We start from the raw sequence: 26,774 nt of genomic DNA on the forward strand, positions 1-26,774 counted from the left end.
ACAAGGATGTTGTGAGTGGCTCCGGGGACGGGGAAGGTAAAGAAGGTATCCCCGAGGAAGAGGGGGTTCCCGAAGATAGAACTGACGAAGGTGCAGTTCCTAAGGATATCGCTTCCGGGGATGTAGTCCCGAAATAGCTTAGGTTCTCTTTTTATTTTGTGTAAGGGCCCCTCGTGGGATTTGTAAATCATCTCTTGTGAATATAATGAACCTTTTTGCTTTATCTCCAATTTGTGTTGAATCTCATTTTGAAACAAGGATTGACTCACAATGATGAACATATCCGCACTTTGGAAGATCAAATGAAAATACTGGTTGAGGCTCACTATGCCCACCAACTTGAGAGTGTGGAAGGAAGTCAAGAAGAGTCTGATTTCAAGGAAGAAAGTGAGCTCTACTTTGAGGAACCAAGAATTGAACATCCGCCAACCGACTCCATGAGTGTTAATGATGCGGAGAAAAATATGGAATTAGAGTCAACTGGTGTAAATAAAAATTTGGTTGAAGTCGACTCTAGTCCAGGAGAAAAAGAGGATGTCAAAATCTGGGAAGAATTGCAATTTGGAGGGTTGATATCACATTCCAAGCATCTTTCAACATTGGAATTGTGTGGTGAAATGGGAATTGAACTACACGAGTCAATGAGGGATTGCGAAGAGGAAAGACAAAGGCCATACATTTTACAATTTGAGGGAACAAGAAGGCAAAATGACATTCCTCACATGAAAGCCAAGAAGTGCAAAATGAAGAAATTAAGTCTTCGCTTGATCATCTACTTAGCGCCCCCCACTGCTCGTGGTCACAAACTTGATTCAAAGTTGGGTGCCCAATTCATATCTTCAAGTGGCGAGAAAAGTGGTAAAATTGAGTTGCGTTGTGCCACGACATTAAATGCGGCGCTTGGTGGGACGCAACCCATCGTTTTTCAAAATTTTTAGTCATTTTTAAAATTTTCTTTTTTAGAATAGCTTAGTATATTATTTTTAAACTAATCTACCAAGTTTCAGATCTTTTGGAGTTGAATTAAGGAGTTTGGGACGTTGGAGTGGCACAAAACAATGGCTGCAAATCTGGGCACCAGCTATCTGGTGTAACCGCATCTGCGGAACGTTGCTCGCAGATGCGGGCATGAAGAAGCAATTTCCCAGACGTAGATGCGGCCCTTTACGCAGATGCATTTCCTTTGCTGCATAAGCGGCATCGCAGAAGCGATACTTTTCCTTAGTATCTCTGAATATTGCTCTTTTCCCAAAACCCCAAACTCCCCCATATCTGACACTACTACTCCTTACACTGATCTCACTCGAATTTATCAAGCACAAGACTACACAGGTAACTTGGCCTACTCCTCTCTTATACTTCTCTTTTCTTCTTTTTCTTCTTCGTTTCTGAATCTCCCATGGCTATTTCCCCTAATTCCCCATTTCCCTCTGATTTATGTGAGATTGGGGTGAGGAAACTGGTTGAGAGTGCTTGTGTGTCTGTTGCTACTGCTGAATCAAAATGATGGGAAGTCTGAGTACCAATTTTAATTCAAAAAGCATATGTTATCACTGCTTGCAATATGTTTGATAAATTGTGCAAAAGAAGATTGTATGCTAAGTACCATAAAATCGGTCTCAATAGAATCAGAGTTTCATGTAGTGCACTAATTTAGAAGTCTTGAGTATAAATTAGGTGCCAAAATCGGGTTTAAGAATTGGAAAATGTTAAAAAAAATCTAGGTGTCTGAACCCTTGTATGAAACCGCAGATGCGGTCTCGCACCTGCGTTGAATGTTCCGCAGGTGAGAGTTTTGGCATATTGAAAAAACCGCAGATGCGGAAGAAATTTGCAAAAGCAGGACCGCACCTGCAATGGTATTTCCATAGGTGCGGAAACTAGGTAGTCTGCCAAATTCCAGTGGCTTTGCAACTGCTGTATCCCGAGCTCGTTCAACTATATTCTTTGGCCTAATTGCAGTGTTTTAAATTCCTTAACATGATTCTATTGTCTGACTAACATTGTTTTGATTTTGTGAAGGTACTTTGAGCTAAAATGGACCCAAACATGCACGAAAATGCTCCTCAACATCATGAAATTGAGGAGGAGGTTGATGAACCATTTGATAACTCACACTTCATGTCGGCTGACTGTTAGCGCAGATATTATGACAACCTCGCCACCAAAAAGATAGTTCTTGAAAAAGGGATCGTCGAGGAGAAATTGGTCGAGCGGATCCCTGATTTCTATGCTCGTCTCCAAGCCTCCAGATGGTTATGTTTCATTCCCACTCCGTGCAAAGCCAATGAGGAGTGGGTGCGCAAATTCTATGCAAATCGTAAGCGCACAAACTTTGCCAACCCACAACTCATCATTAGAGGAAAATTAGTGAGGTTTGGGATCGAGCAGATCAATGAAACACTTGGGAATCCTAACTATCCATGAGCCGGTACAAGAGAAGGATCAGTGCGACAATGGGGAATGGCTTGTCTCTAATCTCTACCCTCCAAGCATGAGAGCAAAATGGGGAAATAGGAGAAAGGGTTTGAAGTTAATTGACTTCACAGCTAAAGAAAAAATGTGGTTGTACATCCTCTGCAACAAGGTGTCACCTTGTGGAAATGTCTTAGATGACTCCTACACCAGGGCATTGATCATTGCATGCATCTTGGACGACATTCCTATGAATGTAGGTTACTATATTTTGTGAGAGATAAGGGATTACTTGTTAGACAATGATGCAGCGTTGATGGTCCCTTCATTGATCACATAGTTATGCATGAGAGCAGAGGTTGAGGTGCATAGAACCGATCGTTGGTTGCCAGTCGATAAGCCCTTTCATCCACTAAGAGTAACAGGTGAGGGGAGTGCAGTAAAAAGCAAAAAAGGGAAAGTCACCACTTCTGTTACTGGTCCAGAGTCTCCTCACAGGCAGCTGCACCTGAGGGACCATTTGGGGTTCTAAACCCTGAGCTTGCATCCATTCGGGAGTTGGTATCACAGCTTCCCCAGAGGACCTCATCCTCCCCGTCTGGGCCCGAGTACTTCTCCAGGGAAGACATGAGGAGATACCTAGATGTGCAGCAAAGTCAGGCAGAGTATCAGGAGAAGATAGCAGCATCAGTTGGCAAACTCGAGTCAGCCTACAGCAACTTGGCCAAGGCGCATGCAGATCTTCAGTCAGACTTCCAGAAGGAGAAGGATAAGAACAAGAAGAAGAGCAAATTCATGATCAAGATGTGGAGAGGTATAAAGGCCATCTTCAAATGGGGGCAGCCGGGCAGGAAGATACCAGTGGGGGATAAAGATGATAGCGAGGAGTACTCCTTCATGTCAGACGTTGTTGGTGATGATGATGATGATGAGACTGTTGATGATGAGGCTGTGAGTTCAGCACAGTAGTGAGTAGCCTTCCTCCCGCAGTCTGCTAGTTGGATGCAGACCTCAGGGAGACCCTCAAACTACTTTTCCTTACTTTTGAGATTGTGCAGTGGGGACACTGCGATATTTTTAGTTGGGGTGGCTTTAGAAGTACACTATCTTCATACTATGATATTGTGTGCCCTTGCTGGGCTTATTTTGTTGTTATGGATATTGTGTGCCATTGTCGGGCTTATTTGGTTGTATCATGTACTCTTGCTGAGCTTGGTGTTATTAGTCTATTTTTATCCTTCTTTCGTTATTTATTTTCTTTAGTAGCTTGGTGTTATTAGTATTAGTTGCTTTTAATTTAGTATCCTCTTTAGTAGTTTTGTCCTTTTACTTTTATTTCCTTAGTAGTGTTTCCTTGGGTTTTCTTCATGCTACGGCTCTTTCCCATGGAATATTTTTGAAGTGAACTGGGTGACTTTTCCCTATGATAGATAGCGTGACAACTTTCTTAAGGGAATTAGTCTTGTTTTGCTAGGAGGAGACTTTTGGATTATTTGGTACTAACAAAATTAGTCTCTCGTATGTGAAATGTGAATTAAGAATACCCCTCCGAATTTCGGTTTTGAATTAAAACAAGTAAGTTGCATGGTGAAGAATAATTTTTGTGATAAATTTTTGGCTCTTTTAGTGACTCTTTGCCCACTAGTTTGAATAATATTGCTCTAGATACTCTTATTAGAAAATGAAATTGATCCCTCTTGATTAATTCATGTGCCATGTGTGTTAGTGTTTGTGTAAATAAATCTTGTGTTTACTTCTACCATCTAGAACTTGACCGATTGGTCTTTCAACGCTAATGTTAGTTATGTTTGGTTGGAGGGATGACCTTAGGCATTCTTTGTGATATTTGTAAAACATCTTTAGCCTTTCAAGCTTACCATTGCATAAATACTATCACTAGTACCCTATTTGAGCCTTCAACCTTTTCTTTGGCCACCTCATTATAAACCTTTCCCCTTTTGTAAAATAATTCCCTCTTTTGAACCCGTCCCTCCTTGGACATTGAGAATGAGGCAAAAAGCCTAAGTTGGGGGTGTGGTGTCAAAGTGGAAATTGGTAAGGTTGTACATTGAGTGTAGGAACATATAACTCAAAGTGTTCATATGAAATTATTCAAGCTCCAAAAGAAAAATATGTACATAAAAAAAATAGAAATATATGTATGTATATAAGTATGGAGCCTTGAAGAAAATTAGAGAGGTATTTAAGGTGGTTCTATATTTGTAACTAGATGTCAATGAGGCTATGTGGTTTGAAAAGAAATAAAGTGTAAAAAGAAAGACAAATGTGAGTAGTGTTCAAGGAGAGTGTAGTCACTTGTATCCCAAATGCTTATCCGACCCTTCCCTAAACCTACATTACAAGCTTAAAAAGTCCTTATGGGATCTCCAACCGAATGTTCTTGAATAGGCAATGAATTAAAATAAGGGCAAGCTTATGGCATGAGATGTTGTAACACTTGAAATTCTTTGTGAGAGTGAGTGTCTTTGTCAATTTGTCCCTTATGTTGTATTGTAAATATAGTGATTTTGGAATTTTCTTTCTAGTGAGGGAACATGAATTAGGATAGATTGGAGAAATTGATACATCCGGAAATAAGTTGAGCATATGTAGTGGACTAGTGGTGAAATTGGTGAAATTTTTGCCCTATATGTATTACTCCAACAAATTCAAAACAAAATAATTTCTTTCAGTGTTTGCAATTTTGTTGGATTTCGTGGCATTTTCTGTTAATTATTTGCATTTTTCTGTGCACGTTTATTTTATTTAATTCATGCAAAATACAAAAATATGTTGCATCTGCATTTATGATTTAATTTTATATTTTTAGATTAATTAGTAAATTAGTTTGTTTATAAAAAAATGAAACTCACAAAAATAATTCATTTTGCATTTTTACTTTTTAATTGTGAATTGTATAATTTTGCTTTAAATTTAGGATTTAATTAATTATTGTAAATACCATGGTTAGTGATTAATCTAATTGGGTATGTTAATTTAGTTTAAAATTTATTATTAATTAATTTAGGTTTTATTTTAGTTTTAATTTTGAAAAGAAAAGAATTTTGAAATTGAAAAAGGAAAAAGAAAGAAATGAAAGAAATCCAGATCTGGGCTAAAACCCATTTAATTGTCCCAGCCCAAATAAAATTCACCCAATACCCGGCCCAAACCACCCTAACCCGGTCCAGTTTCCCCCCCCAAACCAAACGACGTCGTTTCATGGGCAACAGATCAGGACCGTTGAGGTTTCTTGATCAGACGGTCCTGAAGCCCAGGTCCCTTATTATTTAAATGTCCAAACCTGCCCCCCCCATCCCTCACTCATCTCCCTCACAACCCGCCCTGCCAAACCCTAACGATGCCGCCCTAAATCCCCCCACCGCCAGAGGCGGCGCCACCACGAACCGACCTCAGATTAATACCAAATACCCTCCTCAACTCCCTCAGTCCAAATCTACAAGCACCTTCCATCGAACAAGCCCAGAACGTCTTGAATCTTGATTTGAAAGAAAACCCTAGCGCCGCCCCTGTGTTCTCCGGTGGTGGCGGCGCCTCGGTTCGACCCCAAAATCACACCCCTGAACCCCCGTCTCTCCCTCACCCTAAATCTCCACTTAGATTCCCTCGAATCACCCCAGAACTCTTCGAATGTCAAATCAGAGTTCGAACTCTAAAATTCCGTCAAAGTTGTGGGCATGCATAACCTTAAGCCTCCGATTTGCTTGGTTTGAAGTCTGATTCAACCCGAATTGATGATGCTCATTTGTTCTTGACAAAGAACAAGTGATTGGCATCAGTTCCGTTTAAATCAAGATGTCCGACGCCATTTCGGGTTTGCTAGGGTAATTTTCCTCCCCTTTTTCTTTTCTATCCAAGTTTACCTTCTGTTCCTCTTCTTTTCTTCACCCTTTCTTTGAATTTTTTACCTTGATTGGAAATTGAAAAGGTTCTGGACCTAGTTTCCCTTAAGATTGATTTTGCGTTCGTATCTGTTCCGTCGGCTTTTCAGCTTTCTTTTGTTGAAGTTTATGGTCTGGTTAACTTTCATTAGTGCCATGCTTAAATTTCTCATTTTGTCTTTGCTTTGGTCACAAAGCTTAATTAGTTAGCTTAATTAGTTCCCCTCCTATTTGTGATTGTTAATTAATTGATTTGTTTGGTTTTTTAGTCTTTTGAATTTGTTTGGGTTTCGTCTGTGGGCTCTTAGATCAGTCTAAGATCTCATGTTAAATGTATTCTGTTTGGTCTGAGTCTGAGCCCATGTCTAGTTAAGCATTGAGCCCGTTCGGGGATCCAAAGCCCATATTCAAGTTTGGCCGGGCTTCAAGGTAAAATACAGGGGTAATAGGGGTAAATTGGGTAAGTCACTTAAGGGAATCTTGCTATAACAGACTAGGAAGCTTCTAGGAAGCTGGGGAAAGGGGTTGGTTCTGATTTTCTGTTCTTTTAGTAAGGGTATCTGAACTATAATGAAAATAAAAAAGGGTCAAATGTGCAAAGACTAATATCTGAAAGTTGCCCTAATAACTTGCCTATAAAGGCAGCTTTTCTTGCCTTTCAAGGCAGACCCAAGAGAATTAAGAGAAAAATCAGAAGAAAAACAACAACGGTTGAAAAATCTCATAAAAAATCACTGTTTCATTCAGTTTTCCTTTGTGATTCTTGAAGTCATCAATTTCTGGAATAGTTTTCTTGACTTATATGGGGTAAAAATGGATTGAACTTAGTATTGAAAGAGCTGGTTTAAGTTTGCTGATTGGTTTATTGTTCCATCGATTCTTCTGAGTGGATTATCATTGTTTCAATTGCTGAAGCTGGGCTGGTTGTTACTGTTTGTTGCTGAATCCTCATTTTTCTGTTTTGATTTTAATTCCAGGTACATTTTCTGAACTTTACTTGATGTAAGTTTCAGGTTAAAGATGGAAATGAGAGGTTAAGGGAAGGCAACAGACTTACCTGAGTTTTGTTTACTTTTTTTTTATTGTTTGTGCTTTAAATCACATGAATCATTGTATATTCTAGCTGGTTTCCATTTGAAAGGTGAAGTTCCTATAGCTGTATTTGGTTTGAGATTGTTGGAATGTTATGTAAAGGACTTAATCAAATTATTATATTTCAAATGTGTTTGAGCCTTAAATGAAGTAAGTAGGTGTTCTTGGTAGTGTTCTCATACTTGAATTGGTGCTAATGAGACTAAAAGGAAAATGATTAATGTTGGTATGCTGTTAAAGGATTTTGTGGGGTATTGCAACATAATAGTGTTGTTTGGAAATGAGATTGATTAGCTGGTGTAATATCAAAACTTTAAATTGCTGGTCTGGGTACTGTCAATTCTGAAAGAACTTAACTGAGCATATTTGATTGTTTCAAAGTCCTGGATATTCTCTTGTAATTATCCATTGGTCCGTCAAAGGGTGATTTCAAATTGTTGCGTCTATCTTAGTTCATGCATCAATTCCCGTTATTTCGATCCCTGCTTGCACGATGTAAGGGCTCGATATTGAGTCCAATTCGTTGCAGCTTCAGGTGATCTGGAATTGTGCTCACCTTGGGCCCAAATGCGTGGAAATAGGATCTGGATCCTTTTGACGCCATTTCAGCCCAGTTTTCTGATCATTAATCCATATTAACTAAGGCCCATTCGCCTAAGTTGAACAACTCCCCCATCTCTTAATGTTCAATTAGTCGTATTCTTAAATAATTCCAAGAGGTGATATTAAGTAGAAGATAGTGCGTGGCCTTGTGGTTAATTTAAGAGACCGCTTGATTAGAATTAATCGAGGTGTGTTGTGCCAAACAAAAATGACAATTGCATGGCCTTCGTGTAATTAATTTTATTTTGATCCTTAGAGTTCGAGATGTGCCATTTAGTGAATTTTCCATGGCCCCCGCAAAGTTATAGCGCGTAGTTGGTTTAGGCGCGCTATTTTAATAACTTACCTTCCTAAACTCGGGTGTGCATTTCATGTGACCCAAATCAAATCTTAAAACGTTGAATAAAATAGGTTTAGGATTGCGGGTGCATTTCATGTGGCGCGATCCAAAGACGTGTTTTAAATTACGTTCAATCTTCCTTAAAATGATTAAAAGCGGTTAATAAGTTAACAATGCGCCATAGGCTAAAACATGTGATTAATCAGATAATTAGGCCAACGTAATAGTTGAGTGACCGTGCTAGAACTATGGAACTCGGGAATGCCTAACACCTTCTCCCGGGTTAATAGAATTCCTTACTCGGATTTCTGGTTCGCGAACTGTTGAACAGAGTCAACCCTTTCCTTGATTCGGGATTCAACCTGTGACTTGGGACACCATAAATTATCCCAAGTGGCGACTCTGATTTCTAATAAATAAATGATCCCATTTCGATTGTCCTTTAATTGGAAAAACTCCCTTGTATTTATACCCTTTGCGGGGTGTAGTAAAAAGGAGGTGTGACAGCTCTGGCGACTCCGCTGGGGATCGAACCTAGAATCTCTGGTTCAGGGTTCAAGAATTCGAGCTTAGAATAATTGTTATAGTTGGGTTTATCCATTATCTGATTTTGTTACATGATTTGGGCCTAATGTGCTAATTGATTGCTTTTACTGCTTTGATATTCCGTGAATTGTATATAAACTATTGCGAAATCCCTCTTTTCTCTGAGTCTTCTAAATTATGAAGAAGTGTTCACTTCATGTGACTTCTTTTCTGTTAGATTCATATTCCAAATTTAGAACGAGGTTCGGACAAGTTGCAAAACCGGTGAAGCTTCTGTATTCCTGGTACGCTTCCCCCCTCAACTCGAGCTTTCCGCTCGGGTAAGCCAGGTCTAGAACAATAAACCCAGGTTTAGAACCTAGTATAACAAGACCTCACGCCGGATCCCTAGTAGGAACATTTGTTTGCATCATGTGCATTTTGGCTTTGGAGGCTCAACACAGGGGTTGGGTCTATCTAGGACAGGTGCACCCGAAACAAAAAGACCATCCTGATGCATCCTACTTGCTACTTGTGCATTTATTTGCTTCGGACTTGCATGCTGACCGGCTTATGAATATTGGGAAGAGTTAAGGAAAGAGAAATAGCAGTATGAGGGTTAAAGAGAGTTAATCGCCTCTTCTGGAAAAAAAACCAATGTCCAAATAGTGTAGAAACTCTGCCGAATTTCTGAGAAAATAAAAACAAAAAAAAGAAAAGAAAAAAGAGGAAAAACAAAAGTTGGTGTTTTCAAAAATAGTTTTATTTGCCAATGAAATGAAAAAAAAAAAGAAAAAAAAAGTCTTGTTTTCAAATAAAAAAAATAGTTTGTTTTATTCGCCCGAACTACGTCAGTTTGATTCTCATATGGTGTGAGATACGTAGGCAACCCCCATCGGGTCCAACTTCTTTTTGCGAAAGTAGCCAAAAGAACAAAATTTTACTTTAATAATTAGGGTGATGTCGTTCTTGTCAGAAATAGCCGAATGTCCCTAAAAGGGCACCGGAAGGCTGTTTTTGCAAGAATAGCCACTTTTGTCGCTTTTAAAGGTTTTGGATGGTTAGTTGACACGGCCTTAAAATCTTCGTTTTCGAAGTGCTGAGAGGCCGTGTTGGCAAGGCCGGATGTTTTGTGGAAATTTTGAAAATGGTCATTTCTCTTAAGTCAAAACGAGTCATGGCTTTCTTTTAATTAAAATCACCTTAATAAATGTGCAGGATGAGCACAAATCAAAATGAACCTTTCTCAGTTCGTGAAGAGATCCCTTTGGATCTACATATGTGGTGGCATGATTTGGGGCGAGCAGGAAAGTTGTGACAAAAGCGCCGGGTAGTATCATTGGGCTGTTGAAGGTCAAGCCCAGAACAGACGTGATTGAGGCCTTGATACCGTTTTGGGACCCAGCACATAATGTGTTCCATTTTGCGGATTTTGAGTTAACTCCTACGCTAGAAGAGATAGCAGGCTATGTCGGTTTTGAAAGGAATCTCAGATGTCAATACCCGATAGCACCAAGAAGACTGACCTTCCACAAATTTTTGGACTTGTTAAGCATCAGTCGGGACACCCGAGACGGAAATCTGGCCAAAGGATTTTGTACCTTCTACTTTCTGTATCGACGTTACGGGAATCCTTGTGGCTTCGAAATGCAGATACCGGTCTTACTCACGCTGGAAATCAAGATAAGTGGGAAGCTCGGAGAGGATTAGCTTTCATAGTGGCGTTCCTGGGTATCTTGGTTTGCCCGAGAATAGACGGGAACATAGAAATGGGGCTAGTAGGGATAGCCGACTTTATGATGAAAAAGGCAAATGGGACTATAGTGCCGCTGATCTTGGCAGAAATTTACCAAGCTCTCACTCTCTGTCGAGAAGGAGCAAAATTCTTTGAAGGGTGCAATATGCTGTTACAAATATAGATGGAGGAACACCTCTGCCACCGTCCCGACTACTTGAATTACGGTATGACTGGCCTTGAGTGCATTGAAAAACATGAAAAGCGAACAGAGGGTTATGAGCTTTCGGATGGTACGGAAGCATGGCATGCTCATTTGAGATCCTTGACCGCAAATAAGATCGAATGGACATTCGGGTGGCTCACGGTCAACGAAGTAATCTATATGTCGGCTGAGGTGTATTTCTTGCTGTTGATGGGTCTTCATAGTATCCAGCCTAATGCTCTACACAGAGTCTTGCGTCAGTTGGGCCGATACCAGACCATCCCACATGATGAAGATTTGAGCCAGCAAGTCATTGAGTTAGATCCAAAAGCTGCCTTCCTAGAAGAGAAAGTGCGCCGGATTTGGCATCAGTGCAGATTCTTAGGGCCTAATACTCAAGTACGAGACCTATCCAGAGGCGAGGTGGAGCCTAGTTACACTACTTGGTATGGTAAAAGATCCTGAGTTCAATATGAACCTGACAGACCCGCAAAGAGACCTCATGTCCAACAATTCACCGACGGAGCACAAGTGCAATGGGACTGGCTGACCAAAGAAAACGAGTATAGGGCTACCATAAGCAAATTGGAAAAGCAAGTCAGAGAACTGCAATTCGAGAATAGCCTGCAAGTCGCAACGGATGAAGGAGAAAAGAAAAAGCTAGCCAAAGAAAATGAGGCCCTTCGAGCTCAAATTCAGAAAATGAAAGTAGCGGCAGAAAATCCAGCCCGAAGCGATAGAGATGAAAAACTCATAGCTAACCTGAGGCAGAAAGTAAATGACTATAGTTTTGATTTGAATAAAGCAGAAAGTGAACTAGCCAAGGCTCGAAAGCAATTGGCTAAAAACGCAGATGAACGAGTACGCCTGGTTAAGCAATTGAGAGAAAGGTACGACGAGGAGGTCGCAGGGTTAAAGAAAAGGGTCATCGCCACGGAAAACAAAATGATCAAATAGGCAAAAGACTTCAAAGTTGAAAGGGAACATTGTTATACAATATTGGGGCAATTAGAAATAGATTTGCAACAACTTCAGGAGCAAAATCATGCGGCTGAGCAAACTTTGGAAGCTAGGGCCCAGCAGATTGGGCGTTTGTTACAAGAAAAGGGCGCCATAAGAGAGAGAATTAGAAGCATTGCCGACTACATCGTTATGAAGTGCTAGATTTGTGAGGATATGACCCGCACTACTTTCTTTGCAGCAGTAATGACATTTGTTAAATAGATAATGAATGACTTGGATCGACTTCAAAGGTAGCTTGCATATAGGCCCGCGGCGAGACCGAATGATGTCCCGCGGGCACTAGGAGCATTGATGTATTCATGATTTTTTTTTGCTTGAGTCTGCATTTCCCTTTTGTTAAGCGTCTGTCAATCATGTTGAGTTTTTCTTTCTACTAGAGTCCGTCAAATTATTTTTGAGTCTGTATTTTCTTCTGTTGGAATATGATGTCTATTTTTGGAGTCTGTATTTCATCTTTGCATCGAAATCTGTTAGTCTTTTGGAATTGGCTAGTTTTGAGTTTTGTAATGGAAGCATTTGTTTTTTTTATAAAAACTGAAAATCCCAAAAAAGTTTTATTTCGCACTTATCGCCAAGAACTATGCTTGGTCTGATTCATGTGGGGTCATGATACGTAGGCAATCTCCATAGGATTCAACCGTAACCAAATAAAAGAGAGAAAGAAAGAGCAAAAAAACAAGAAAGAAAAGAGAGAAAATAAAAATCAAGAGAGAATAAAAACAAAGAGAGAACGAAAGGAAGGAAAAGAAAAAGAAAGAAAAGGGGGAGGTTTGCAATCGAAAATAAGAAAAGGCCGGAATAACGCATGCAACCGATCAAATACATAATAGAGACGGTTAACTGTTTAGGTGCATTCATGCCCAATGTGCGGTTACCAATCTGTTAAAGCCTAATCGCTAACAAGGTTGTTGTTTGATGTATTAAGTCCAGGCAGGTGGTTAGTTGATCGGCATTCTGGCAACTCACTCATACAACACCCGATCGAAAGACAGGCTGAATATGGCCAACCAGAAACAAGTATTGTCGACCCATCGAAAGAGGTGGAAGAAATGGACGTTAATGCGATGAGGGAAGAAATGTATAAGCTAGAGCAGCAAATGGCTGAAATGTACCAAGCTTGGGCGAAGGGGCATCCACTACCAGTTTATCCCGCCAACCCTGCTTATATCCCACCATCAGCCCAACTTTTGGAGCCTCCCACTGTGAACTCATCTCCAGACTTTCCCCTCTACCAACAATGCCATGGCGCCACTTCCCATACTTCTCAAGCTCCACCACCCAAACAAGTCTCATACCCTCCCCCACCAATTACACCTGTTTTTGTGGCACCTCCACCTGCTACATTACACCGATCTTCCAGTGAACCCCTGTTCCAAACTCATGACAACCAGTACTATTCCTCTGAACCCACCTTCAAAGTTCCAGAACCATATCCTTACACCCCTCATCTTGATATCCCGGCAGAGACCGAGAAACCACCCAAAAATCCCGAGCACAAAGAGATGATCAGAAAGGTCAAAAGCTTAGAGCAATCATTCCGAGATATGAGGGGGCTGGGAGGTGTGAGTGTGGCCTATAAGGATTTATGTTTGTTCCCAGATGTTCAGTTGCCAGCAGGGTTCAAAATTCCCAAGTTTGATTTGTACGATGGGCATCGTGACCTAATAGCACACTTAACAGGATTTTGTAGCAAAATGAGAGGAGCAAATGGAAGAGATGAATTGCTGATGGCATATTTCAGCCAAAGTTTAAGTGGATCGGCCTTAGAATGGTACACCAGACAAGATCACAACAGGTGGTGCACATGGGACAACTTGGCCCAAGCCTTCGCCTGCCATTTTCAGTACAACCTCGAAATTATCCCAGATCGTCTGTTGTTGACAAAGCTTGAGAAGAAGCCCGGTGAAAGCTTCAGGGAATATGGATTCTGTTGGAGAGAGCAAGCAGCGAGGGTTGACCCTCCGATGAAAGAAAGCGAGATGGTTGATTATTTCTTGCAGGCTTTGGAACCCACTTATTTTGGTCACTTGGTGTCAGTAGTAGGTAAGTCCTTTAATGAAGTCGTGAAAATGGGAGGCATGGTTGAAGAGGGACTCAAGTCCAACAAGATCATGAGTTATTCAGCAATCAAGGCAACCACTCAGGCCATTCAAAATGGTACTGGGGGCGTGCTCAGGAAGAAGAAGAAGGAGGAGGAGGATGTTGCGACAATTGAGTCAGGAGCTTGGGTTGGATCCAGGAACCTTCCCCGTTACTACAACCAGTCGCGACCCTATCTCCAAACTTACCTCCACACTCCATATAACCCACCACAACACTATTACCCACCGCCAGATCCCCATTTTTCTATCCATCATACACAAACCTATACCTAGCCGCCCGCTCACTCACAATGGCGTGCGCCAGCTCCACAAAACCCATACCAAGCTCCACAAAATAACCATCCACCCCCAAAAGCCTACATAAATCCTCCTGGAATGGGTTTTTGACCCAACAAGCCTTTAAGAATGAGAGGTTGCAAAAGCAAAAGACTTTCACTCCACTGGGAGAATCATATGCTAGTCTATTTCACAGACTGAGACAGTTAGGTATGTTGTATCCGATCGAGGCTAAATTGCCGAATCCCACTCCCAGAGATCTTGACCCCTCGGTGAGTTATGAGTATTGATCAGGGGCCCCATGACATGACATAGAGAAATGCTGGAAATTGAAAACAGCCATTCAAGAACTCATTGACACCACTCGGATTGAGGTCCAAGCTCCGGAGGCACCCAATATCAATCAGAATCCCTTGTCAGCCCATTATGAAACAAATATGATTGAGATAGTTCATAAGGGAGGGGAGCCTAAGAAGCCTTCGCAAACCCTCATGGTGATTCGGGCTAGTGAAACCAGGCCATCTGAAAAGTCAACAAGTAAGAAGTCTGTGATCAAATTGAACAGGGCAAATAATGAACCATCTGTGGAGGTCAAGAAGGGGTCCTCAAGTGACATTGCAGGAAAACATGATAAAGCAAAAGTGGTTGTGCTAGGAGTGACGAACAAGCATGTGTTAATTGTGAAGGGCGCCCCCACAGATCCTGTCGTTATCAAACCGGTAACTCAATTACCGATAGTTAACAGCAAGGCAGTGCCATGGAATTATGAACGAGTGACTGTTACTTACAAAGGGAAAGAGGTTAAAGAAGAAGTGTGTGAGACTCATGGTTTGACTCGATTGAGGAGATGCTTTGCCCCCGAAAAGTTGAGAAAGGCTAAGACCTCAAAAGATAATCTAGTGTTAGTGAAGAAAGCAGTGACTGAGGAAGAAGCAGAAGAATTTCTGAGAAAGATAAAAGTGCAGGACTATTCCATTGTGGAACAGTTAAGGAAGACACCAGCTCAGATCTCGCTCTTGTCATTATCGATCCATTCAAACGAACACCGTCGTGCTTTGATGAAGATCTTGAACGAGGCCCACGTTCCTGACAAAATCTCAGTAAACCACTTAGAAAAGATAGCTAACAAGATATTTGAGGTAAACAGAGTCACTTTTTCTGATGATGAGTTGCCCGTGGAGGGTACCGAGCACAATAGAGCCCTTTATCTGATGGTGAAATGCGAAGATTCCGTGGTTACTCGGGTACTAGTTTACAATGGGTCTAGCGCGAACATTTGTCCTCTCTCCACATTGAACAAGCTGAAAGTGGAGGATAAAAGAATTCACAAGAACAATATTTGCGTTCGGGGATTCGACGGTGGAGGGAAAGATTCAGTTGGGGACATAGTGCTTGAGCTCACAATAGGGCCAGTTGAATTTACTATGGAATTCCAGGTGCTCGTTGTGGCTGTTTTGTACAATCTGCTATTGGGACGACCCTAGATCCATGCTGCCAAAGCAGTCCCGTCTACTCTGCATCAAATGGTCAAGTTTGAATGGGATCGACAGGGAATTGTTGTACACGGCGAAGATAATTTGTGTGTGCCCAATAGTGCCATTGTTCCGTTCATAGAGGTTGATGATGGTAAGGGACCATGGGTTTATCAGGTTTTCGACACAGTATCGGTAGAGAAAATTCCAGAAGGAAAGTGCGCTCCAACTCTAAAGATGGTTGTTGCATCAGTCATGGTAGCTGTTGAAATATTGAAAAATGGTTTCGTATCGGGCAAGGGTTTGGGTGCATCTCTGCAAGGTATTGTGCAGCCGGTTTCTCTTCCAAAAAATCTGAATACTTTTGGTCTGGGGTTCAAGCCTACCATTGCATACGTGAGAAGAGCTAGAAAAATGAAACAGAGAGCATGGGCATTGCCAAAACTAATCCCGCGTCTGTCCAGATCATTCGTCAGGTCGGGTATCAAAAAGTAACTGTTGTCAAAAGTTCTTGGATCACTGATTGGTGCTGATGGAGACTTGGAGAAGGGGTTCGAAAGGTTATTCGCCGAGGTTAACATGGTTCAGGCTGGGGAAGGGTTTAGCAGGGCAGATGTGCAATTCGTGGGACCACATGCAAAAGTCAACAGCTGGGAAGCTACTCCTCTTCCTATCCGGAGGGAGTCTTGGTAGTGGGTTTTGATTTTCTTTTGTTGTCTGGATTATTCCAGAGTCTGTAATTCAGATATTATGTTCTGTCTAGTTGGATGTGTTAAAACCCTATTATCTTTAAATTCAATGAAATGCAATTGTTCCTTTGCCTTCATTTCTTGTAATTTATTTTTGTTTTCTTCTTTTGTACAGTTCTTTTTATGTTGATATCAATGACATGACATGCATGTGGAATCTTCGGCCTAGTTTTAAAAGCCAATCTAACTCTGAAATAATAATACAAGAAATTGAGTGTGATGACGAGTTGGAATTTGAGGATGATGAGGCCTATGAAGAAATTAGTAAGGAACTAAGTCATTTTGAGGAAAAGCCCAAACTTAATTTGAACGATACAGAAGCAGTTAATCTAGGAGACCAAGAAAATGTCCGTGAAACTAAAATAAGTGTCCATCTGGAACCTCAACTCAGGGAGGAGATAATTAAAGCACTGTTCGAATACAAAGATGTTTTTGCAAGGTCATACGGTGACATGTCGGGCCTAAGCACTAATTTAGTGGTTCACTATATGCCCACTGACCCGGTATTCCCTCCTGTCAAACAGAAGCTGAGAAAGTTCAAAACAGATATGAGTGTAAAGATAAAGGAAGAGGTCACCAAGCAGTTCGATGCCAAAGTCATTCAGGTCACCCGGTATCCCACCTGGTTAGCCAATATTGTGCCTGTACCGAAGAAAGATGGCAAGACCAGGGTGTGTGTCGATTATCGAGATCTCAACAAGGGGAGTCTAAAAGACAATTTCCCATTGCTGAACATCCATATATTGATTGATAATTGCGCCAAACATGAGATTGGTTCTTTTGTGGATTGTTACGCGGGTTATCATCAGATCTTAATGGACAAGGAAGATGCAGAAAAGACGGTATTCATCAGGCCATGGGGAACCTACTACTATCGAGTCATGCCATTTGGTTTGAAGAATGCTGGGGCAACCTATATGAGGGTAATGACAACAATATGACATGATATGATACACCAGGAAATCGAGGTGTACGTGGATGATGTGATCGTGAAGTGTAGAAAGTAGTCTGACCATGTCAGGGATTTGAAGAAGTTCTTCCGAAGGCTTCGCAGGTACAATCTCAAGCTTAATCCTGCAAAGTGTGCTTTTGGGGTGCCGTCTGGAAAGTTGTTGGGGTTCGTAGTCAGCCACCGAGGCATTGAACTGGATCCATCGAAAGTCAAGGCCATCCAGGAATTGCCACCTCCGAGGAACAAGACCGAGGTGATGAGTTTGTTGGGGAGATTGAATTATATCAGCAGGTTCATCGCTCAGCTCACGATAACTTACGAGCCTATCTTCAAACTGTTAAAGAAAGACGTTGTGGTCAAGTGGACAGATGAATGTCAGGAGGCATTTGATAAGATAAATGGGTATTTGTCAAATCCACCCGTGTTGATCCCGCCAGAACCAGGGCGACCGTTGATTCTATATTTGACGGTTTTGGACAATTCATTCGGTTGTGTATTGGGTCAACGTGACATCACTGGTAGGAAGGAGCAGGCCATATATTATCTCAACAAGAAATTCACGCCGTACGAGGTCAAGTACACTCAGTTGGAGAGGACATTTTGCGCCCTAACTTGGGTGGCACAGAAACTGAAACATTATTTGTCATCTTACACTACCTATCTCATATCTCATTTGGATCCATTGAAGTATATCTTTCAGAAGCCTATGCCCACAGGGAGGCTTGCAAAGTGGCAAATCCTGCTCATAGAGTTTGACATTGTCTACGTGACTCGAACTACAATGAAAGCACAGGCCTTGGCAGACCATTTGGTTGAGAACTCGGTTGATGAAGATTATGAACCTTTGAAAACTTATTTCCCTGATGAAGAGGTGATGCACATTGATGAGTTGAACCAATTTGAGAGGCCGGGGTGGAAACGTTTCTTTGACAGGGCCGCAAACATGAAGGGCGTAGGGATAGGAGCAGTACTTAGTTCTGAAACAGGGCAGCACTACCTTGTTATGGCTCAGCTTAGTTTTTACTGCACCAACAACATGCCTGAGTACAAGGCATGCATTCTAGGTTTGAGGTTAGTTGTGGATATAGGTGTCTAGGATGTCTTGGTCTTGGGTGACTCGGACCTCCTGGTGCACCAAATTCAGGGAGAATGGGAAACACGGGATTTGAAACTCATACCATACAGACAATGTTTGCATGATCTTTGTCAACAGTTTCAGTCAATAGAATTCAGGCATATCCCAAGGATCCACAATGAAGTCGCCGATGCTTTGGCTACTCTGGCGTCAATGTTACATCATCCAGATAAGGCTCATGTGGACCCTTTGCAGATTCAAGTCTGTGATCAGCATGCTTACTATAATATGGTAGAATAAGAACTTGATGGGTAACCATGGTTCCACGATATCAAAGAATACCTCTGGATGGGGGTATATCTGGTCCAGGCCACAGGTGATCAGAAAAGAACAATTCGACGATTGGCAAGTGGATTTTTCTTTAGTGGAGGGGTGTTATACAAAAGAACTCCAGATCTTGGATTGTTAAGATGCATAGGTGCCAGACACGCCACAGTTATCATGACTGAGGTACACTCCGGAGTTTGTGGACCGCATATGAGTGGGTACGTTCTGGCGAAGAAGATTCTCCAAGCAGGTTATTACTGGCTCACTATGGAGCGAGATTGTATCAGTTTTGTGAGCAAGTGTCATCAGTGCCAGGTGCACGGAGATCTGATTCATTCCCCACCATCTAAATTGCATACAATGTCGGCACCATGGCCCTTTGTTGCTTGGGGCATGAATGTCATTGGGCCAATCGAGCCAGCAGCATCAAACAGACACAGGTTTATTCTGGTAGCCATTGATTATTTCACCAAGTGGGTTGAAGCAAAAACTTTTAAATCTGTGACCAAAAAAGCAGTGGTTGATTTTGTGCATTCAAATATCATCTGTCGGTTTGGGATTCCGAAGGTAATCATCACAGACAATGGTGCTAATCTCAACAGTCATCTAATGATGGAGACCTGTTAGCAGTTTAAGATTGTACATCGCAATAGTGTTGTCCAATGGCGCGTTATATTTGACAGATGTAGAAGGGAAATGTGTAGAAATGGCTATCAATTCTGATGTAGTCAAGAGATACTATGTATGATTTCTTCGTTTGATTGTCTTTGTATTTGTTTGTATTTGGCATATTTTAAAGATTGAAATAACGAAGGCATTTTGTTCTGCTATCTAAACACCTTATCCCTCGTCAGCCCTTTTGAGCCTTATTTATTTTCTTCCATACCCCTCTTTCGGAATCAGTAGTGAATATCAGAAACACGGACGTGAAAGATAAGAAAAGGAGAAGAAAAATGAAAAGGAGAGAAGAAAGAAAAAGAAAAGAATGAAAAAAGGGAAAAGAATGAGAAAAGACAAAAGAAGAAGAAAAATAGTAAAAGAAAAAGAGAAAAAAACAAAAGAGAAAAAAAAAGAAAGAGAAAAAGAAAAATCACAACAAACAAAGTAATTTCTATGACATGAACAACGTTCGACCTGATTCCTTTTAAGGATACGTAGGCAGCCTCACAGTTCGTCTCATCAAAATAAAAATCCAAAAGTCCCCAAGCAAGAAAACTAGGGAAGAAGTCGTGGTCATTGTGAGAAGTCTGATTCCAAAAGTTGTAATTTTAATCCATTTGAATTATTTTGAGCCTTTTATGCCCTTTCTTTCTAACCCTGTCCAAAAGCCCACATTACGGTCCAAAGAAAGACCTTCTGATCAGTCTTTGAGAAATGCCAAGTTGAGCAGGTACAGGTAATTCATGTCAGGGGCAACACTCTGGTTCAAGCAGGAAAAATAAAATGAGAGAGTCTTATTGGTGAAAACTTTCACGGGCACCGTAAGGCGACAGGAGTTGAGAGAAACAAAATGAGAGAGTCCCGTAAGGCGACGGGAGTTGAGAGAAATTAAAATGAGAGTCTTATTGGTGAAAACCCTCACGGGCACCTTGAGGCGAAAGTGAGCTGAAAAGTCAACAAGTGAGAAAGGCATGTTGGTGGAAAACTATTTCAAGGCACTGCAAGATGAACAAGGTCAAGGTTTGGGTAAAGTAATCAGGTCATGGAAATTTTGAGGCGACAAAGTACGGCAATTGAAAGTTGATTGGTTGGACAGATTGGGCCAATTAATCCGAAATGCATGTCATGATCATTGGTACCAGTTGCTCCACTCAGATAATCTTCTTTTTCTTTTTCCCTTTGTAGCAGTTATCTGGTTTTGGATTTTTCTTATCCTTAACTCGCAAAGTCATTGCATTTCATTTTCTTTTGAGTTTATTTGTCTAAGAGGTTTTAATGTCAGTCTTGTCCCAAGTAAGTGGAAAAGAGTTTCAAAGCTCACTACCAACTTCCAAAATTGCAAATCACAACGTGGTCAGAGTATACTAAAGATAGCATGATGTAAGGTGGGATACGGGGAATCACCAGAAGTTGCACCGGTGGAATGATTTGGTATGTCATGGGAGATGCAAAGGTTCAGATCAAGGGGTCAGAGGTGTGAAACAACAACATGGGTATAGAACACTCGGTTCATCAAAGGCCATGGGATTTGAAATTCAGTCAGAAAGTCAAAGCGGTTCAGGGCCAGTTCGGGAAAGCCATTCAGAACAAAACATTGCAGTGGAAAGATCTCCATCAAGAATGCCATCAACTAACCACCACTTTAAACTGACAAAATTTTCCTTGATTCAAACAGGGGCAGAAAATTCGTTTGTTTCGGAGAAACTCTCCGTAGGGGAAAGAGCAAGCATCAAAACAAGTTTGACCGTAAACTTTCAGGACCCTCCTGGAAAATGGAACCTAGTTTAAAGTTCAGAAATAGCGTAATCTAGCATAAATGTATCCCAAAAGAATATAAGTTAGCTTAGAAGTTTGCATGTCCGAGATAGGATTCAATTAGGAGTTTCCAGGACCCTCCTGAATAATGGGACTTAGCTTTAAGATTTCGATTAGATAACAACATTTAGCGTAAACTCTGCTGTAGGGTAGTATAATTCAGCCATGAAAGTTGTCACCCCTAAGATAAAATTTGACCTTTGATTTCAGGACCCTCCTGGATAATAGGGAGTAGTTTGAAGACCCTCTTAGATAACAAGATTTAGCAGAAGTCACACTTTAGAAGATATAACTTAGATTTTTAATTGTCGTTTGACTAGGAATTTCAGGACCCTCCTGGATAATGAGACCTAGCTTTCAATTCTTAGTAATACTTGGTAATATGATTTAGTTTTACATTCACATCTGTGCCCAGCCACCAAACTAGGGCAGAAAAATTTTCTTTGTTTTGTCTATTTTGAAGTCAGGGGCCCGCCTGGAGAACAAGGGAGCACAATTTAGGTTTTAACTTTCAAATCATGTGTTTTGTCTATTTTGAAGTCAGAAGCCCACCTGGAGAGCAGGGAATATATTTCAAGTTGAAGTCAGGAGCCCGCCTGGAAAGCAAGGAATACATTTCAAGCGTAGCAGTCAGGAGCCTGCCTGGAGAGCAGGGAATACATTTCAAGATGAAGTCAGGAGCCCGCCTGGAGAGCAGGGAATACTTTCAAGCGTAGCAGTCAGGAGCCCTCCTGGAGAACAAGGGAGTACAATTTTTAGCGTTCAAACTCTTTGTTTTGTCTATTTGGGAGTCAGGAGCCCGCCTGGAGAACAAGGGAGTACAATTTAAATTTTTAGCTGTCAAATTCTTTGTTGAAGTCAGGAGCCCGCCTGGAGAGCAGGGAGTACTTTCAAATTAGCAGTCAGGAGCCCGCCTGGAAAGCAGGGAACACTTTCAGATTAGCAGTCAGGAGCCCGCCTGGATAGCATGGGAATGCATTCACGCTTTGAAGTCAGGAGCTCGCCTGGAGAGCACGGGAATGCATATCAAGTTCAGCAGTCAGGTACCCACCTGAAGAAGGGGAAAACATCTCATACTACAATTTAAGGCGGCAACGAAGGAATTTTACCGAGAGAATACAAGGCAACAAGGCAACGAGGCAACAAGAAACACAAGATCAAGTTTGAAGATCTAGATAGGATTTTGTAAAGCATAGATCATAGTCTAGTCTAGCTTCTTTTATTTTTGACATGGTGTAATAAGGGGTTCAGTGAGCAGCAGCAACAACAACAACAGTCAAATCACAGCTCCATGGTAGTCCCAGCTACCAGACATTCCTGAACTACACTGACCTGATTCCTTTTTAGCCAAGGATATGTAGGCAACCTTGGAAGCAGGGTGCGGTCAAATCTTTCAAAAATGCTTCCCACGGAGTATTCAAACGGGCAAAAATCGCTCGTATCCGCTCACTTATCTTTACACGAAAATTCTTCGTGTTTCCGGGCAAATAGGGGCAGCTGTGAGCACGTGATTTTTGCCCTATATGTATTACTCCAACAAATTCAAAAAAAATAATTTCTTTCAGTGTTTGCAATTTTGTTGGATTTCGTGGCATTTTCTGTTAATTATTTGCATTTGTCTGTGCACGTTTATTTTATTAAATTCATAAAAAATACAAAAATATGTTGCATCTGCATTTAGGATTTAATTTTATATTTTTAGATTAATTAGTAAATTAGTTTGTTTATAAAAAATGAAACTCGCAAAAATAATTCATTTTGCATTTTTACGTTTTAATTTTGAATTGTATAATTTTGCTTTAAATTTAGGATTTAATAAATTATTGTAAATACCATGGAGAGTAATTAATCTAATTGGGTAGGTTAATTTAGTTTAAAAATTATTATTAATTAATTTAGGTTTTATTTTAATTTTAATTTTGAAAAGAAAAGAATTTTGAAATTGAAAAAGGAAAAAGAAAGAAATGAAAGAAATCCAGTTCTGGGCTAAAACCCATTTAATTGTCCCAGCCCAAATGAAAATCACCCAATACCCGGCCCAAACCACCCTAACGCGGTCCGGTTCCCCCCCCCCCAAACCAAACGACGTCGTTTCATGGGCAACATATCAGGACCGTCGAGGTTTCTTGATCGGACGGTCTTGAAGCCCAGGTCCCTTAGTATTTAAATGTCCAAACCTGCCCCCTCCCCACCACTCACTCATCTCCCTCACAAACCGCCCATACCAAACCCTAACGATGCCACCCTAAATCCCCCCACCACCGGAGGCGGCGCCACCACGAACCGACCTTAGAATAACACCAAATACCCTCCTCAACTCCCTCAGTCCAAATCTACAAGCACCTTCCATCGAACAAGCCCAGAACGTCTCAAATCTTGATTTGAAAGAAAACCCTAGCGCCGCCCCTGTGTTCTCCGGTGGCGGCGCCACCTCGGTTCGACTCCAAAATCACACCCCTCTACCCCCGTCTCTCCCTCACCCTAAATCTCCACTTAGATTCCCTCGAATCACCCCGGAACTCTTCGAATGTCAAATTTGAGTTCAAACTCTAAAATTCCGTCAAAGTTGTGGGCATGCATGACCTTAAGCCTCTGATTTGCTCGAGTTTGAAGTCTGATTCAACACGAATTGATGCTGCTCATTTGTTATTGACAAAGAACAAGTGATTAGCATCAGTTCCGTTTAAATCAAGGTGTCTGACGCCATTTCGGATTTGCTAGGGTAATTTTCCTCCCATTTTTCTTTTCTATCCGAGTTTACCTTCTGTTCCTCTTCTTTTCTTCGACCTTTCTTTGAGTTTTTTACCTTGATTGGAATTTGAACAAGGTTCTGGACCTTGTATTTGTTCGTATCTGTTCTGTCGGCTTTTCAGATTTCTTTTGTTGAAGTTTATGGTCTGGTTAACTTTCATTAGTGCCATGCTTAAATTTCTCATTTTGTCTTTGCTTTGGTCACTAAGCTTAATTAGTTCCCCTCCTGTTTGTGATTGTTAATTAATTGATTTGTTTGGTTTTTTAGTCTTCTGAATTTGTTTGGGTTTCGTCTGCGGGCTCTTAGATCAGTCTAAGATCTCATGTTAAATGTGTTATGTTTGGTCTGAGTCTGAGCCCATGTCTAGTTAAGCATTGAGCCCGTTCGGGGATCCAAAGCCCATGTTCAAGTTTGGTCGGGCTTCAAGGTAAAATACAGGGGTAATAGGGGTAAATTGGGTAAGTCACTTAAGGGAATCTTGCTATAACAGACTAGGAAGCTTCTAGGAAGCTGGGGAAAGGGGTTGGTTCTGATTTTCTATTCTTTTAGTAAGGGTATCTGAACTATAATGAAAATAAAAAAGGGTCAAATGTGCAAAGACTAATATCTGAAAGCTGCCCTAATAACTTGCCTATAAAGGCAGCTTTTCTTGCCTTTCAAGGCAGACCCAAGAGAATTAAGAGAAAAATCAGAAGAAAAACAACAACGGTTGAAAAATCTCATAAAAAATCACTGTTTCATTCAGTTTTCCTTTGTGATTCTTGAAGTCATCAATTTCTGGAATAGTTTTTCTTGACTCATATGGGGTAAAAATGGATTGAACTTAGTATTGAAAGAGCTGGTTTAAGTTTGCTGATTGGTTTACTGTTCCATCGATTCTTCTGAGTGGATTATCATTGTTTCAATTGCTGAAGCTGGGCTGGTTGTTACTGTTTGTTGCTGAATCCCTCATTTTTCTGTTTTGATTTTAATTCCAGGTACATTTTCTGAACTTTACTTGGTGTAAGTTTCAGTTTGAAGATGGAAATGAGAGGTTATGTGAAGGCAACAGACTTACCTGAGTTTTGTTTACTTTTTTTAATTGTTTGTGCTATAAATCACATGAATCATTGTATATTCTAGCTGGTTTCCATTTGAAAGGTGAAGTTCCTATAGTTGTATTTGGTTTGAGACTGTTGGAATGTTATGTAAAGGACTTAATCAAATTTTTATATTTCAAATGTGTTTGAGCCTTAAATGAAGTAAGTAGGTGTGCTTGGTAGTGTTCTCATACTTGAATTGGTGCTAACGAAACTAAAAGGAAAATGATTAATATTGGTATGCTGTTAAAGGATTTTGTGGGGTATTGAAACATAATAGTGTTGTTTGGAAATGAGATTGATTAGCTGGTGTAACATCAAAACTTTAAATTGCTGGTCTGGGTACTGTCAATACTGAAAGAACTTAACTGAGCATATTTGATTGTTTCAAAGTCCTGGATATTCTCTTGTAATTATCCATTGGTCCGTCAAAGGGTGATTTCAAATTGTTGCGTCTATCTTAGTTCATGCATCAATTCCCGTTATTTCGATCCCTGCTTGCCGCTATAAGGGCTCGATATTAAGTCCAATTCGTTGCAGCTTCAGGTGATCTGGAATTGGGCTCACCTTGGGCCCAAATGCGTGGAAATAGGATCTGGATCCTTTTGACGCCATTTCAGTCCAGTTTTCTAATCATTAATCCATATTAACTAAGGCCCATTCGCCTAAGTTGAACAAATCCCCCATCTCTTAATGTTCAATTAGTCGTATTCTTAAATAATTCCAAGAGGTGCTATTAAGTAGAAGATAGTGCGTGGCCTTGTGGTTAATTTAAGAGACCGTTTGATTAGAATAAATTGAGGTGTGTTGTGCCAAACAAAAATGACAATTGCATGGCCTTCGTGTAATTAATTTTATTTTGATCCTTAGAGTTCGCGATGTGCCATTTAGCGAATTTTCCATGGCCCCCACAAAGTTATAGCGCGAAGTTGGTTTAAGCGCGCTATTTTAATAACTTACCTCCCTAAACTCAGGTGTGCATTTCATGTGACCCAAATCAAATCTTTAAACGTTGAATAAAATAGGTTTAGGATTGCGGGTGCATTTCATGTGGCGCGATCCAAAGACGTGTTTTAAATGACGTTCAATCTTCCTTAAAATGATTAAAAGCGGTTAATAAGTTAACAATGCGCCATAGGCTAAAACATGTGATTAATCAGATAATTAGGCCAACGTAATAGTTGAGTGACCGTGCTAGAACTACGGAACTCGGGAATGCCTAACACCTTCTCCCGGGTTAACAGAATTCCTTACTCGGATTTCTGGTTCGCAAACTGTTGAACAGAGTCAACCCTTTCCTTGATTCGGGATTCAACCTGTGACTTGGGACACCATAAATTATCCCAAGTGGCGACTCTGATTTCTAATAAATAAATGATCCCGTTTCGATTGTCCTTTAATTGGAAAAACTCCCTTGTATTTATACCCTTTGCGGGGTGTAGTAAAAAGGAGGTGTGACAGCTCTGGCGACTCCGCTAGGGATCGAACCTAGAATCTCTGGTTCAGGGTTCAAGAATTCGAGTTTAGAATAATTGTTATAGTTGGCTTTATCCATTATTTGATTTTGTTACATGATTTGGGCCTAATGTGCTAATTGATTGCTTTTACTGCTTTGATATTCCGTGAATTGTATATAAACTATTGCGAAATCCCTCTTTTCTCTGAGTCTTCTAAA

This window comes from Nicotiana tabacum, chromosome 11, assembly GCF_000715075.1.
Source record: "Nicotiana tabacum cultivar K326 chromosome 11, ASM71507v2, whole genome shotgun sequence".
Lineage (NCBI taxonomy): Eukaryota > Viridiplantae > Streptophyta > Magnoliopsida > Solanales > Solanaceae > Nicotiana > Nicotiana tabacum.